The following is a 17,128-nucleotide window of genomic DNA, read 5'->3' on the forward strand; positions in this document are numbered from 1 at the left end:
AGTTTACCACTTGCAGTTGTGTGACTTTGGACAAGTTGCTTAAGATCTCTAGCCCTTAGGTCTCTCATCTATGAAATGAGATAACTAATAAGACCTTCTCATGGGTTTTGTGAAGATGAAACAACATAGTTCATATACAGAGCTTAGAAAAGTAACTGACACTGTGAGGTGTTCAAATGCTAGCAGTTTATTACAAATTGTTCCTCAAACAGACATTAGCTGGGTATGACCTTTGGCACGTGATTTCACCTTTGTCAGCTGCTTTATCTGAGCAGTATATGGTACTGATTGATTTATCTGAGTAGTATGTGGTGGGTAAGAGATTGGACTTGAGTCAGAACTACTTAGGTTTCAGATTCTGTGGGCAAGTAACAAAATGTCTCCAGGCTCCAGAGGGCCTTTTTTTTTTTTTAAATGTTGAAAATAAGAGAATCTACCTCATAGGATTGTTCAGAAGGTTAAATGAGAAAAACACTTAGAACAGTGCCCCATACATGCCAATACTTTAAAAATTGGTAGTGATAATGGAACAATGAGGGAGTTGCAATCAATAGCTTAAGTTTATTACCTCTGTCTTTACTGGTCTGAATGTTGCCTCTGTGAACCTCTAACAAGAATGTATAGTATGATATCACTTATATGTGGAATCTAAAAAAAAAGTTACAAATGAGCTTATTCACAAAACTGAAACAGACTCGCAGACTTAGAAGACAAACTTATGGTTACCAGCGGGGAAAATGGAGGGTGGAGAGATAAATTGGGATACTATAGATAAACAACAAGGTCCTACTCTATAGCACAGGGAACTATAATCAGTATCTTATAATAGCCTATGATGAAAAAGAATATGAAAATATATATGTATGTATATATAACTGAATCACTATGCTGTTCACCAGAAATTAACACAACATTGTAAACTGACTATACTTCAATTTAAAAAAAGAATGTATTAGAATCAAGCTTTTGACATCTTTGTGCTGTTCGTCACCAGTCCCTGAGCTGTTGGTTTCTGGCTCCTAGTAGGTAGCTCAGCCTGCACTTGGCTTTGGGCCCTCCCTCCCTAAAGGGGCACATTTGGGGCTGAGCCACGGTCCATACACATGCAGTGGGTCCCACAGCTCACAGCTGCTGTCAATATGTTGCCTAGAACACTCTCTCCTTGAGAGCTTTCCTCTGAGTTGTTATCCCTGTGGTGGTTGGAAATGAAGATTCCCCTCAAAAGTCCCTTCTTCCTGCATTAGATTCTACATTTCTGACAATTCTGGAATTCTGTTTCAGCACCTTGCCCCACCCCAGCCACGTTCTCTCCTCTCTGATCCTTTTTCAATACCCGTATGTGCTGTCTTTCACCCTAGCCTTTAAAAATCCAGGCCTGTCTGCCTTTAAAGGTCTCGCTAGAAACATTTCTTTCTTTACAGCTAACCTGAAATTCTCTCCTTCTTCCAGACTTCTCATCACCCTTTTAAAAAAATCTAAACTCTCTTCTGTGGCCTGTAAAGCTTTATCTGTTCTTGTCTGCCTCTCTGATACCATCTCCCGCCCCATGCTTTCGTAAAACAAGCCTCCGTCTGCTCCTTTAGGACTTCAAGTTCATTATCACCTTATTGCTTTAGTATTTATTGTTCAACTCTGCCTGGAAAGCTTTCCTCCAAATATTTCCTGGTTGGCTTTTTTTTTCCCCCTCAAAGAGGTCTTTCTTGACTATCCAATAAAAACCCACAAAACAAAACCAAAAAATTTACTCTCATTCCAGCCACTCCTGCACAGTGGTTCTCAACTGGGGAGGAATTTGTCCCCCTATAGATATCTGACAACATCTGAAGATCTTGCTGGTTTTCCTAACTGAGAAGGTGCTATTGGTATCCAGAAGGTAGAAGTCAGGGATGTTAGTAAACATCCTACAATGCACAGCACTGCCCCCACATAAAAAAATTATCTGACATAATATGTCAATAGGGTTGAAGTTGCAAAACTGCATCCAGCATATAGTCTTTTTATTTCCTTCAAGGAATTTGGCACTCTTGGAAACAATCTCGTTCATTCTTTTCTTGATTTAATCTTTCTCCTGATTAGGATTTAAGCTCCATGAGAGCAGAAATCTTATCTGTCTTGGTCAATGTTGCATCTCCAGTATCTACTATGGTGCCTGACACTTGGTAGGAGCTTTAAAATATGAGCTGAATTACTAAACCAATGAATAAATGTCAGCAGAAATTTTTCCTGCACTTAGTATTTAATATTGAGTCATGCGTGATGTGTATTTGTGTGTGTGTGCTGGTTATTTGTGCATGTTCTTGGATTATATACTTGCTGGCAGGGGTATGACCCCCACATTGACTAGCATGATTAATAAACATATGATGGCTGAAATGAACTCATTGGTAGGAAATACCCAATGTAAGTATATTTTCCTTTTCCTGTGTGTCTATGTATCAATCTTCAGTATCATAGCCTGGTGGTTTTCTGAGCTGGGCTCTGCTGAGAGTGCGTCAATGGTTCTTAGTATATTTTATTCTGATTTTATTTTTAACTGTATTTTTAAGTACCTAAAAAATTAATAAAACCCAACATACACTCTCATAATACCTGGAACCAGTTTTGAACACATTGAAATTCCAGGTTCACAAACTCCTTTTGTGCAGACTTTGAAATACCACCCCCACCCTCTGATACACACTCCCTATTCCTTTTAAAATTAATTAGTTAATTAATTAATTTTTAAAAATTGAAGTATAGTTGATTTACAGTGTTTCAGGTGTACAGCAATGTGATTCAGTGATACACATATATCATGCATGGTGTGTGTTTGTGTGTGTGTGCTAGTTATTTGTGCATGTTCTTGGATTATACACTTGCTGGCAGGGGTATGACCCCACATAATACATATATTATACACATATATATTCTTTTTCAGATTCTTTTCCATTATAGGTTATTACAAAATATTGAATATATTTCCCTGTGCCACACACACCCTATTTCTATGCATAAACCATGTGTGAAAATCTTGAGAACATGTTAATGATCAGGGATTGTTTAACTCTGCACAGTGTCATTGGATAAAAATTCAGAAGCTCACTCGTCTGTTCATTTGAAACTAGGTGGGTGAGAACAAACTCAGTGAAATGCCAGTGATATCTCTTTGGCATAGGTCTCCTAAGGGCAGAACAGCACATAGTGAGGTGGGAAGAATGTGTGTGATATGTGCTGGCACTGTCCTGTTCTGGATAGTTTCAGCAATGCTTTTAAGCATGATAGAATGTAGAATTGGACTTTACTTGTTGTCATGGAATTGGGTCACTGTGCACCACTTTGTTAAAAGGGAGCTAACCAGGGGTATCCATGTGATGCTTGTTGAGGACTGACTGTGCCTCTGTCACTCCCACACTTCTGTAGTCTATGTATGCAGAAATTTAGACACAATCAAGGAAACAGGGAGCTATGGATTTTCCCCCTTCCTCTGGAAAGCAGGTCAAGGAATTCAGGAAGACCAAGTAGATTCTAGGTATACCTGATCAAGCTTGCGTTGTTTAAATCTTCTATATCCCTGCTAACTCTTCTACTGCTTGTACAAAAGGTGCATCATCCTTCCACTCTGATGGTGAACTTGCCAATTTTTCATCTTGTAGTTGACATGCTTAGTGTTAAACTATTACTATTTTTATGAATTATTTTTGTCTAAAGTCTATTTTGTCTAATATTTTTATTTATATAGCCATTTTCTTCTAGTTAATATTTACCTATCTATCCTTTGTCTTTAACTTCCTCTGAATCTTTAAATTTAGGTGTATTTCCTGGAAATAGCAGATAGCTGCTAGTTTTTTTTTTTAACTTTGAAACAAATTTCCCCAATAGAAAGATCACAGATGGAAATACTTAAGAAACACAAACAAACACAACTATCACTGTTACCTTGAACTACATGATGTTGTCATAATAATTGGTTATAACTGGTCAGTATCAGTAATTTCACATTGTTTATCCTAATGTTTACAGCTATTTTACAGTTACAGAGAATGAAAATCTAAGCTTGATAACAATCTTAAAGTGATTTTAAATATTTTAACTGATCAAAATTGTCTTCATATTGATCGAAACTAATAAGAAAATATAAATTTGAACATAAAATTAACTTACACTTTAGTTTGTTTTACATACTGAGTTTCTATAAAATATTTTATTTGAGAACACAATTCCTCCAACTAAATCAAATCAAAAGATGAAGGATGTATTTTGTCCTCAGATATATAATACTTTACCTGTTTATTATTCTTTGATATAGAACCTTAAGATACACTGTTGTTGTTTTTCAAATCAGGAGTATGTATCCTCAGCTTTATTTGGACTAATATAACAAAACTTTTGGAAGAAACTGCAAAAATGTGAGTTAGTCCAAACTTTTCTCTCATGATGCTTTGCCTGACATTTCTGTCACCAAAAGTGAAGGTGTAAATTATAATTTACATACTTAACTGCAGGCTTTTCCTAAAATTCTTTAACTACTTTCCAACATACATAATCATGTACTCTTACTTAGAAAAGGATTTGATGTTTGTGATAAGCCAACCTAGAATAAATGGATTGTTAACAATCCAACTAATGACAGTAATTAACTAATTAAACTATTTCTTATTAAAATTTCCTGCTTCCTGGTAAAATATAATATCCCTTCAATTTACCTGTTTCATTGACACAGAATGTTAACAGAGTGATGTATTAGGATAGTATAGTCAAAATGACCTTTCCCTTGCCTGTCATACATTTCCATTTCATACAACTCCTGGAAATATAAATCACGCTTTCCATTATGTTCCTCGTGCTTGCCTCCTCTATCTCTTGACATACTTTTAGAACTAAAGATCTAATTTTGGTGACTAAATAAAATAAAAGCAACTGTTTAGCAAATTCAATAATTATGTAACTGGTTGGCAATTCTACTTTAAATAATTTTATAATTTAATGATTTAAGATCTATTTTTAGAATTAGTTTTCTTATGGAAGGATTATTTAATGTAGATTTTAGTTTAAGAAGAGCAACAATGCTGACATCACCAACCATTAATCATCACCACTATCTCAACAACAATCAATCATTACCATTCTTTATACCGTATCCTCTACAATTTCACTTAAATTATTTCATCTGATCGTCAAAACGATGCAGAGAAGTACATACAATATGTAATTTCCCCCAATTTAGAGGTGAGAGAAAGGAACTATATGCATTTTAAATAACTTAATCAAGCCAAGACTTGATTCTAGACCCCCTGTCTCTGCTGGGTGTTCTTTCCCTTCCCTCCTGCAAATCCCCAAACTTGTGAGGCTGGAACCTATTACCTATAACTAGCAGGGATTTCTATATAAACGGGAGGTACCTTATTAAAACAATTCTTAAATCTCAAAACTGAAGTAAATGCATGATTTTTATAGATTTACCTATTGTTAGTTATTTGCCACAATTTGGACAGACCTAAACCTATATTGTCCAGCTTGGTAGTCACCAGTCATATGTGATTGGTGAGCCCTTGAAATGTAGACAGTCCAAACTGAGATGTGCTGTAAGGATCAAAAACACACTGGATCTCAAAGATTTCGTATGACAAAAGGAGCATAATATATCTCATGAATAATTATAATATTACATGTTTAAGTGAAAATATTTTGGATCTAATGTGTTTATTAACATATCATTAAAATCAATTTTACCTGTTTAAAATTTTTTTTAATGTGATTACTAGAAAATGTAAAATAACACACGTGACTCACAGGTACACTTCACACTGCATTTTTATTGGACCGTACTGCCCTAGAGTTGTCATTTTTCTTGGGCATAGTTTCCTTATTTCACTCTTTATATACCATGATTTCTCTTTTAAAGTGATTGAAACTTTTATGCCCATAATTAAGCCTCATATTAACATAGTCATCTGTTTATTTACTGTATTTGGCACTCTACAGTTTTATCTAAACCCTGGTATGCTATTTAAAAATTTATTTGAAATGATTTTCAAATTAGAATTTCAGGTGTGTCCTAAAAGTCCAGTGTATTCCAAAAAAAAAGTAAAAATATAGAGAGAGGGTTAGATCACAAATCTGTTTTATCCTGCAAGATTAGAACTTAATGATAAATGTTAATGTTAATGTTAATGATAATAATTTAGTGGTAAAATAAAATTTTACTGAATAAATACATTGGGAAGGTTCTGACTGAGTTTCCTCATCTACTATATATATAATATATGTGTATATATATATTTTTCCCCATGTAGATATACATGTATATTAGGGTTTATATCAATTATTTACAACTATAAAATATATAAATATATACAATAATATATGTAATATGTATTAGGGTATTATTTTAGAGAGATTTTATATGTATATACATATATAACTTTATAAATGTTGTATGTAAATATATATACACACATATACTACTTTCCCAATGTATATATATGAGTTTTTCAAGAATCAAATGAGTTAGTATGTATGTAATACAGAAGTGTCAGACATAAATAATAAATACTAGCTTTTAATTTATTATAAAATTTTATTGAAGAAACGTCACAGATCATTATATTTCCAAATGATCTATGGTACAATAGAACTTCATCGCTAGTATGGGAGTGATTATTAATAAAAAACAGTGGTAGAAACATATTAAATACCGTTATTGTCTTTCCACATCCTTTACCTAAATATCCCTTCACTTTTGCAACTGTGTTCTTCATGTTTATATTGTTCTTAGAATTTCAGTGTTAAATGGAAAATGGCAGATCATTATCTAGTCAAACTCCCTTACTTAACGGATGAAGAAGATTCCACTCAAAAAAGTTGAAAGTCATGTCTTTCACTCAAATTTAAGAGAGGAAAGAGTAACAGTGGCATTTTGTTGAGCAACTGCCCCAGACTGGAGCTGTATAAAAGCTTTGAAGACGGTATCTCATCTAATCCTCATAATGAGCAACTAAAAGAAATCCTGTTACTTCTCCCTTACTAGGTAAAAGATGGGTAAAGATTAACTTACTTGTCTAAGGTCACATGGCAGGTGGACTCAGAACCAGTGTATAAACGCTAGTTTGATTCCAAAACTAGTGTGCTCGTTCTTGTGTTCTGTTGCTTTCCTTGTTAGTTTTGTAGTTGTGGTGGTTGTTAAAAGCAAAGTGACAGTGGAAAAGGATTACAAGCTATGTCCTTTCGGTTAGTCTTGGATGAAGGTGAATTGGAGGCATTTGCTGAATCTAAACTCTAATTGGCAGTAAATGCCAACACAGAAAGGAGGCAGTCCAAGCTTTATGATTCTGGAGTCCTGGGAAGACACCTCAGAGATCCCTTGGTCTGTTTATCTTAGTGGGAATAAACATACAACTGAAGGCATTAACTGGGTTACGATGGACAATATATCAAAACACACCTCCTTGAGTGACATGTAAATTGACTGAAAGAGCAAACAGAGAAAGAATGTCAGATAGAGTGTGAAAATGACTTTTTGCTTCTTCTCAGTTTAGAGACACCAGAGCTTAACTTTTATCTCCCAGCAAAAGCATCACGTGATCAAACACATTTCAGGATCGTTAATCTAACAGACATAGTATTAATAGACTGAATAATTTTAAAATTACATAAAAGAAAATTGAATTAATTTAAGTGCTTGCTAATGAATGAAAAAAATCAACTTCTCCCTTTATTATTAACCTGTTTTAAAAAATTTATCTTAAGTAATGTATCTAAACTAATATGAGTTCTCATGGGCTTAATGACTTAAACAGCCAAATTTGATTGGTAGACAGCACAAATTCTCTGGATCCCTCTAGCTTAAAAAAAAAATTCCCCACAAATTAAAAAAAAATCATTAATTCATAATTTAAAGATTTGGAATGAAGAATGGAAGACAAATACATTTTATTGAAACCAAATATATTTTTTCTAGTTTACTAGGTCTAATGAGTACAAAATAAGATAGTTTTAGAAAATTCATGTGGAAAGTGGGTACTGCTGGTAAGAATGGGTGTAGTAGTTTGCTATTACTATTATAACAAATTACCGTAAACTTGGTGGCTTAAAAGAGAAACACTTTGTGTTGTTGTTGTTCTGTAGACCAGAAATCCCACTGGGGTAAAAATCAATGGATCTGCAGGGCTGGGATGCTTCTGGAGACCTTAGAGGAAAATCCATTTCCTTGCTGTTGCCAGATTCTAGGTCCTGCCTGCATTTCTTGGCTGTGGCCCCATTCCTCCATCTTGAAAGCCAGCAAAATAGCATGTTCTAAGCTCTCCCTCTGACTTTAACACATACCCACTCTTTCTTGTCTCCCTTTCCCACTTATTAGGACCCCCGATGCAACAACCAGCCTTCATCACAGAGACATAGTTCCCCTGTGCTGTTCCCGTCTTCCCTGTGATCAGCTTTACACATCTCTTCCCATCTTTTCAGTCATCAAGTCTTAATAGCCACAGGTCCTGCTGCAAATGACTGTTGTTTTCATTTAGATAACTTTTTAAATTCTACTCCATTATCAGCTTAGAGGCCCTATTCCCCAGATTTATCTGAGATCAAATTCATTTGGTCATCTGTCCTTTGGGGACTTTAACCCATAATCTTGCAACTATACTGTTGGATCCTTTGTCTGCCTGATTACTGTGTATCACCACTAGTGTTCTTCGTCCCATCCTCTCCTTTTAATTCCTACTGTTCATTAGGGTTACCTGGCTTAATTTTAGTTCCCCATTTCCATTTTGGTCACAATGCCTGTATGTGTACAGACGCACAATCTCTGGATGTATACAGATGCTCCCAATAGCTGGGTGTGTGGACAGATGTGCATAATATATGAATGTGTATGCAAACACATACCTAGAATTATATGTAACTTATTTGCTTAAATATTTGGCAAGAACACATTTAAGAGAAGCACTAGTATCTAGTGCTTGTGCTACATATTTAAAAAGTTTGGAAGATGAATATATAGAACCAATTATGATAAAACTACGTAGATAGTTTTCTCAGAGGCCATTGGTTGACAGAGGAACATTCTCTCCGTATAAAAATCAAATCTTGGTCTCTGGGATCCAGACAAGTCTTACCGTCAATAGGTAAATCTTACTGTGAGATCCTAGGAATATTTAATCATTAGAGAGTCAGCTTGCAGAAGAGCTGCAGCCTTGCAATAAGAATCACTACTGGTGAATTAATGTTAGACACTAGGTGCTGTTTTACCAAGTATTTTATCACTTAATACAAACCATGGTGTGAAATAAGCAAGCCTATAAGTGCTATGTTCAGATGCCGTAAGTGGTCATTTTTTTCTTGTGAAGTTTAATAAATAATTTAATAAATCTCCCACCAGAACCCCATGGAATTCCAAATAAATCAGTAGATTTTCAGTCTAGCTCTTTAGCGCTTGTAATGAATCCTTAATGTCTAATGGCATCTTCTATTTACATTTGCCTGGGGTCTCTAAAATATTATGAGATGAAATGATTTTTCTGGTCCTTGGTGTATGGCTGCCATAGAATTAAAGTGTTTCATGAATTTCATATTTGAACGAATGACTTCCATGCCTCAGTCTCTTGCGGGAAAGGAGGAGGTGGAGCTGCGTTTAATGGTATGCTGTCTTGTCTAGATTGAATTTGTTATGAATTGCATGGTTCTCAATTGTACTCTCATGCGTCCTTAAAACAAACCACAAATTCTGTGGGACATATTTTGTTCTTTGCTGAACACTGAGAGTGCATAAATGATGATTTAAGGGCCATGAAACTGAAGTTGGTAAAAGGCTACAAATAACATGTTCATATTCTTTAGAAACATAAAAGAGAGCTTGTTTTGAATATCTTTAAAAGTTTAATAAGAATTCCTTTCAAGGCACTATACAAAAGCAGCTGTACAGAAAAATAAATACTTATCCATTAGCCTTTGCAAAAAGGTACCCAGATACCCAATTATAAAATTCTTGTAAAGCCAGTGATTTCCTCCTTTTAGGATCATTTAAAACAGTGGTAAGAATTATATTGTTATTTAAATAAGGAACATTCACGTATATAGAACAGATTTCTGTCTGAATTTAGGAGATTGCAAAACTTAAATGCAATTCTGTTTGAACATTTGGGACAGTTCATCAGGAGGAATCAAAGCATTCCAGAGGAACAAGTTAGCTGACTGGGCCCTGGGGAACAATTGGTCACTAACCTATTCTGTGAACTCAGATAATTGAGTTCATTCCAAAAAATTTCCACTGAAGTCCTGTAATAGTGACAGTTTATTGTAGGCACTGGGGACACAATGCTGGACATGTTAGGCAATGTCCTGCCTGAGCATGACTGCATTACTGTCTTTTGGGGTTACAGACACAAACCATAAACAAATTGATGTGTAATGTAATGTCAGGTGGTTAGTTGTAAGTGCAACGAGGAAAAATGAAGCAAGGTCAGCACCAAAATAATAGGAATGACCTAACTACTCAGGTTTAACTTTCCTCACGAGGAACTTTATCTTATGATTTCAATTTGCACAGGAATTTAAAGCATCTTGGAGAAATACACAAGGCACAGAATAATTATATAAATATTCAAGGGAGGCGGACGTAAGTCTAGGAAAACCATTACGTTCTGGGATTAAGTTCAGTCATACAAACATAGATCTTACAGCCTCGTATAGTTGCTGTATCTGAGCCACGAACTTGGCACAGAGGACTATTCGAGCACTTAGTAAGACTGGCTATCATCAAAACATGAATACTGCCCAGGGATTCAGGAGAAGGACATTTTGCTGAAATGGAAACCCAGAGAGTTCTTCTCATGTGGATCAGACACTGTGGCATAGAATGGGTGACTGGTTACTCCTGGATGAAGGCCAGTGGTTTGTCACTTAAGACCCATTCCACAAAACTAATTAAAGATCAGACTATCTCATCATGATTGTTCATTTTCTCCTGCTCTTGTTTTGTGTTTATTTGCTTTGTGGTTGTGCGTGTATGTATGTGTGCGTGTATGTATATGCTACAAAGAAATGTCCCAGACCCCTTTGAGAATTTAATGAAAACTATGGCCCTTGCCCCCAGATTATGTCCACCCATAACTCAGCACACAGTATCAGAGTGTCAAAGAGGTGCTGAAGACTAAGCAAAAAACTCAAGATGTCCATTTCCCCCTTATCGTGAAAAAGAGAGAAACATACTCATTGTGGTAGGCTCTGATTTAAAAAAAAATTTGTGTGCCAGTATGCTTTGGCCAGTTATTAATTGAACCATATGCTTTGCAAATTAAGACCTTCTGAGAAAAATTAAAGAGCCAAACAAGACACTGGCATCTCTGACCATGTGTTAACAGGCTGGACAAGCCAACTTTCATATTGTACCTAAGTCCATAGCCTTTTATGTTTATGCTGTTTAGGTGTGTAACTTTTCTTTCTATTTTATTCACTTTTATACTTTTAAGCAACACAGAAAGAATTTCTGTGGCAGTGTGCATGTCTGCTTGTCAGTATGATTTCATATCCTCAGAAACTGAATTAACTGGGTAACTAATAGAATAGAATTGAAAACAATTTAACAAAATTCCTCTAGTTGAGCCAAAATTGAAACTCAAATCGCAAAAAGATCTATCATAAACAGTGAAGAAAATAATACCAATCTGGGTGGATAAATGTCTTAATTGCCAAGCATCATGTTTTAACAGTTTGGTTTGGCATCATTAAGAGTATTTCAAATTACTGTATCACCCACTGGGACTCATTCAATCATGCCCACAACATTTACCCACCTGACCTGCTTCAAAAAGTTAAATGAATCAGAATAAAAATGCTCAGTGTGACATGATATAACTTTACCCATTATTTTTCAGCAGTTTCTTTTCCATTCTCTCTTGTTTTTCCATTTTTTTCCCCCACGGCATTCAAAACCTGTACTGGAAGCCAAGAAAGAAGAAGGTGGGGAGTTCATTAGTTACCATGAAAGAGAAGTAAATTCTGCGTGGGGCTCACAAGTCTTTGGCACTCAAGTGGTGGTATTAAGTTAACAAATTGTAAAAGCCTGCTTCGGTTTTCAAGCCTCACAGTGGTACTACACAGCAGGAGGGGAAAATACTTTTTTTTTTTTTTTAAAGAACATAATTCCCTTTAGTGTGAACTTCTCTTCAGGTACTCTTGCATAAGCACTTGTTTTCTTATGAGTGGATCTTATGATATGCAGTAGGTGTGTTTCTTGACAGTTCAATACCCATGAGACGTTTCTGACTTGAGTCCTGTTTTCCCAGAGAACTTGACTAGATGTTGAGAAAACTTTTTATTTGTGAGTGGCTAATGTGCTGATCATTGCTGAAGAGAATCAGAAACCATAATTAAATAAATATATCCTTAAAGCTGCTGGCTTGGGAATATTCTCTAGGGCTGTCCACCTGTGAAGCTGTTTGCAGCAAATCAGTGTGTGAGACTCAAGGTGTCTTCCCTGATGACATTTGATGTGAACATGTTTTTGAACCAGAGTTGGTGTTCTGTCCCCTTGGTGTATTAAAATGCTGTGACTTAACCTCCTCCATCATTAGTTTGCTTATTGTAAAACAGAATAAAAATAGTGCCTGTGGCATAAAGTTGTGGGAAGGATTCAGTGAAATGATACATGTAAAACATGTGGAACTCACGTAGGCACATAGGCAGTACCCAACAGAACTGGCATGCATATGAGGATAATAGTTTTTCTCTCTTGATTAGCAAATTCATAAATTTGTCTTTATGCCGCAGTTCATTTCTAGCTGCTCTGAAGGATGAGATTCTGTCTTTTTGATAGGTCCCAGTTTTGGATACATAACTTGGCATATATATGTGTGTTTGTAGTCCACCTGTAATTACAGCTGTTGATTTCCTAAGATGCTGATGGCATCTTACCTCAAAAGCCCCCAGAATCTCTCTGTTCTTCTGTCTCAAGACTTTTCCTAAAACCATGAATAGTTCTTACATGTGGGGAAGGTAATATCTACAGCAAATCTCAACTAATGGAGGATGAGAGTCTATGTCTAAATGTCCCAGACTCTTTGGGTTTTGGTGGGAGAATTCTGAAACACGTTTTCCAATCTTCTCAGACGGTCCCTAGTAGGAATGAACCTAGTCACTTACAGCCATCACCAGTTCAGTAATACAGCTATGGCTTTTTCTCCTTTCATCTTTCCTCCTTCCTGGAATCATCCCACAGATAAATTCCCAAGACTTTGTCTCAGGCTTCTTTGTGGAGGTGCAGAACGTAGGCTGTTTTTCACTCAGACCATCAAAACTGTATTCTCCAAAATTAGTGAAAATTCATGCAGATATTTTTTATGTGATGCAAGGGGCAAGGAGACAAACTGATAGAAAACTAATTTTATTATATAGAAAATCCATACACCTAAGTACCTTCTCTTGAAATTTTTTATGGACCTATACATATTAAATGAATTGTTGGTAAATAAATACTTAAATATCCTAAAGAGGCTTACTTCTTTATCCTATTCATCTTCCCATCAAAAAAAAAATACCCTATTTATAGTGTTAATTATGTCCTTAATTCTCTATTTTCTAGATTTGGGTTTGGGGGCAGTTCTTTCAGTTTATGACCAATGAGTAATTTCACTTGGAAGCTGAAAATGAATGGAGTCTATCGGGAGATAAATGCTAGAGGGAAGGAAAAGAAGCCCCCAGTAAGCATGCCCCTGAGTCATGGAATTCATGAAAGAGCTGATTAGTGAGGTAGGTGGGAAAGTCGGGCTGTGAGCTTGCACCCAAGTTTGCATTTCTGCTCAGCCATGTATGAACCATATAACTTTAGAAAGATGTACTTAACCCCTCTGAGACCCCATTTTCCCATCTATAAAATGGCCTTAATCTTACAGCATTGTGAGATGAACCCAGCTAAAGAATGTAAGCACTTAGCACCGCGGCTAGGTCTTGGTCAGCACTTGCTAATCTGATCGAAGGACAGCACAAATCTAGATGTGGCTTATTTAAGAGTTTGGTGGACCTCTGCTTCTCTTTAGTGACCTCATAGGATACACGAGCTGCAGCCATGAAAACAGTTTGAGCCACAGATGTGAAAATGTGAAACACCTGCCCATATCAAGAGGTGGACGGTTGACAGGAATGGCACAGAAAATGACAGCCTTCTCTTGTACTTGTTTTTTAGGGGAGTGTCTAAATTTGATCAGTTATGAATTTTGGGTGACACATTTAAGGCAAGTTTCATAAAACACTCCAGGGAAGTGACCCATAGTATTAAAACACGAGGTTTCATCCCGGCATTGTTAAAATTAGGCAGAATGGCTTCAGCTTTTCTCTTTAGAGGCTGTCCTTACAAAAGACAGCAGTGAATTAAAACTGAACAGTAAACTGTGCTCTCTCTCACCATCTGTCTTGGAAGAAGTGTGACATGGGAGTGGCTGTCATTACAGCGGTTGGGAAGGAAAACCATTTATAAATTTTTCCAGCCCCAGGTTGAGCAACTGGTACAGAGTTGGAACCAAACTATTAAAAAATGCCTCCTAAGGTTATTTCCAGGGCTTGCATTTCAATAGAAATACTTTCATGGTAAAGTTACAGCCATTCATTGATAATTCAAATGACTGTATTAGACTGGGCTAATAAAACACTGAAGGTAAGAAACCCTCTTCCATCCTCTCCTGTCCTGTTTCTCCTTCAGATTTCCCCCAACTGGTCACTGAAATATGGATAAGATGTTGGGGTGTTGCAGGTGGTCATTAATTAACAACCATGGTCTTTGCTACCCTGGTGCTTTTAAAAAACCACAGCTGCAGTTGGGTATGAAGCTGTAAGAATAATAGCTGTCTTTTAAAAAATTCTCGACCTAGACAACGTGTCCTTTTTTAGAGCAAGGATGTCATCGGTGTTTTAGAGACAGAGGCAGGGAAAAATAAAAATATCCAAGTAGCCGCCATCCTCCTTTGCTAGAATCCTCAGCATGCTGTCAAGATATCAGTTTGCTGGCCCACTTCTTACTAAACATAAAGATCTTTTCTTACAGGTGAAGTTTTTGATATACACTTTTCTATTCTGGAAACAGGAGCTACAGCCTTTCTGGGTCAGAAATATAGGTCTGCATTATGGATGGCACCTAGTGCCTGCTTCTGTAAACTGATTGCTGTTCTGTCCTTGCTTACCCTAGAGCAGAGAAGATGTTCAATCCAAACAGGCATCTTTCCGCTAAATGACCTTTGCTCAGCCTTACTCTCTTGCAGGTTCCCAACATGTCCACAGCGTTGGATGAAACTAAGCTTAGTGCCCAGTAATTCCTTGAGCAGTGGGTTTTCTTATTTAAAGCGATACAGGAGAACGCTGCTTTGTTGCCGTACTAGGGGGACGGTTTTATGAGGAGACATAATTTGACTTAGAATATTCCCACTTCTTGTAACAGTGTGCTGTATTTTAATAGAGTTCCCATATATTATGCAAACGGAATGTTTTACAGACTTGTCACAGATGGCAGTTGGAAGTGACTATTGGACGATCACTCCCTACCATCCTCTTCTGAAAAACGACGAGCTTGCTTTGCCTCCCCGTGATCCTCAAGTTGAGGAGCCTAAGCCAGGGAATTAAGACAAACTTCTGAAGAGTTACTTACACAGGGGTGGGAAAATACAGTGTTCTTTAAAAAGAGACTCGGAGAAAATGTCTTCCTGTGTGCTTCCTGAAAGACAGAATTTTATGCCTCCACTAATGGGTATTCTTTTTTTCCCCTTTTTACTGTATATTATGCGTTGTGCTGGGTGGAAGGTTAGTGGAGAGAAAGACAAGCATGTCTGAGAGCTTTGGGGGGCTGTTTATTTCCTACAGAGTTAAGCACTGCTCGTTAGCAAAATTGTAGGTCAAAATTTTCCATCATCTTCATCTCTTTTAGTCCCTTCCAGACCAATTTTGGAGCATCCTCCAAACTGCATGTTTTCTGGAACCCATTTCTACTTCAGGTGCCATTCACACCTCCCTGTGCCAGCATCTCCTGGCTGTCTGACCTCTATTTCCTGAAAGCAGAGCCTTTCCCCCATTTTCATTAATTCCTCCCATTTTTAAATCTGCTCACCGTTAACATCTCCACGGAGTCTAGCTTATTTATTGAATGAGCCACCCTTTGTTTTAGTGAATGGGATTTAGCTGAAAGAAATCCAGTTAAGCTGGTTCAGTAGAAATGGGGATTGTTGATAGGACACAGAGAAATTGCATAGAAATAGGGGACAGGAAATTCTGTAATGCCAGGGCCTCATGGGAGATGAAGCTGGGGAGTGGGTCTGGATCTAAATAGCTCTGGGGGCCTCAACAGTGGCAGAGTCCACAGACTTCACTTGAATGCTTTTTCATCATTATGTCTTGGCAGCCCCTTATGTGTCCTTAATTTTGTGTCCTGCTACCAACCTATCTAATGTTTCCCCACCCCAAACCCAAATTCCTTGGAAGTAGATTGGTTGGCCTGACTCACCTGTTCCCTTTATTTCCCAGGTTAGTAGCCAGCCTACGGTTAGCTTTTTCCTTGATTGGATGTTCACTTCTGGTCCACACAGATGAGGTTGAATTGGGGTGTGTTGGGGGAAGAGTAAGGAGGAAGAGCCACATGCACTTGGGAGTATCAGAGGCTATGGCCAACGACAGGTAGTTTGGGAGAGGGGTGTGGATGTATCCTCTAAGATACGGTAGTCACATTTACCCCCAGGGACCTTTGTGGAATAGCTAATGTGGTATTTCAGCAAAAGTGGAATTTGGGGAAGAGGCTACAGGTAAGCATGATGGTTTTCACTTAAATTGAAATCATATTGAATTAGCATTTCTTATTTTTCCCAGAGTCCATTCCCTTCAATAATTAGAAAATAGACAACTTAATATGTCCTTTGTGTGTGTGTGTGTGTGTGTGTACACACGTGCTCTTACACACACACATACAGTAGGAATAGGAGAAGAAGTAATACAAACTTTTAGTGCCAAAAGAGACCTGAGATATCCTTGGGTCCAACCCAGACATTTCACAGATGAAGATATCCAGGCTCGTAAAGTTTATGTGGCTAGCTTAAGGGCATACAGCTATTAAGTGGCAGAAAAGAGACTCAGATCTCTTGAGTCCTCATCCAATGAGCTTTGTAACTCAGCTCTATTATATTTT

At 37.0% G+C, this 17,128-nt stretch overlaps 1 protein-coding gene across 17 annotated transcripts in view; it reads left to right on the forward strand.

Moving 5' to 3' along the window:
* Positions 1-17,128, forward strand: part of TAFA1 (TAFA chemokine like family member 1) — an 821,149-nt gene that overhangs the window by 225,665 nt on the left and 578,356 nt on the right. The window contains exon 3 of one of the 17 annotated variants that reach the window (XM_072941659.1): positions 4,322-4,385. The exons of the other annotated variants lie outside the window; for them this stretch is intronic. The gene's annotated coding sequence lies outside the window, so the exon portion shown is untranslated. The remainder of the gene's footprint in view (positions 1-4,321; positions 4,386-17,128) is intronic. 17 annotated transcript variants of the gene reach the window in all.

Source organism: Vicugna pacos, chromosome 17, assembly GCF_048564905.1.
Source record: "Vicugna pacos chromosome 17, VicPac4, whole genome shotgun sequence".
Lineage (NCBI taxonomy): Eukaryota > Metazoa > Chordata > Mammalia > Artiodactyla > Camelidae > Vicugna > Vicugna pacos.